This window comes from Coregonus clupeaformis, chromosome 25, assembly GCF_020615455.1.
Source record: "Coregonus clupeaformis isolate EN_2021a chromosome 25, ASM2061545v1, whole genome shotgun sequence".
In the NCBI taxonomy this organism is placed as follows: domain Eukaryota; kingdom Metazoa; phylum Chordata; class Actinopteri; order Salmoniformes; family Salmonidae; genus Coregonus; species Coregonus clupeaformis.
Genome location: NC_059216.1, coordinates 4,773,703 through 4,773,985, shown reverse-complemented (window position 1 = coordinate 4,773,985; position 283 = coordinate 4,773,703).

Sequence of the window (283 nt, the reverse complement as noted above, 5' to 3'; positions counted from 1 at the left end):
TCTAGTTGTGTAAAGACCTTTTTATTTTTAATATTCCTGGTTCGTGTTGTTCCCATGACAACACTATCATATGAGTAGACAGGTTACAAAACTCCAGGTATAAAAACAACTCAAATTTGTTAACCTTCAAAATATCAAGACTATATTTAGAAGAGTTTCCATTGGGAGTAGTAATATCTAGCTAGATTTGTAATGCCAATGTACTTTTTATCTGCTTTTTGTCTGCTACAGATTTGAAAGGCCATCCAAATAAAGGCCAATGTATCACCCATTTATGTATGTA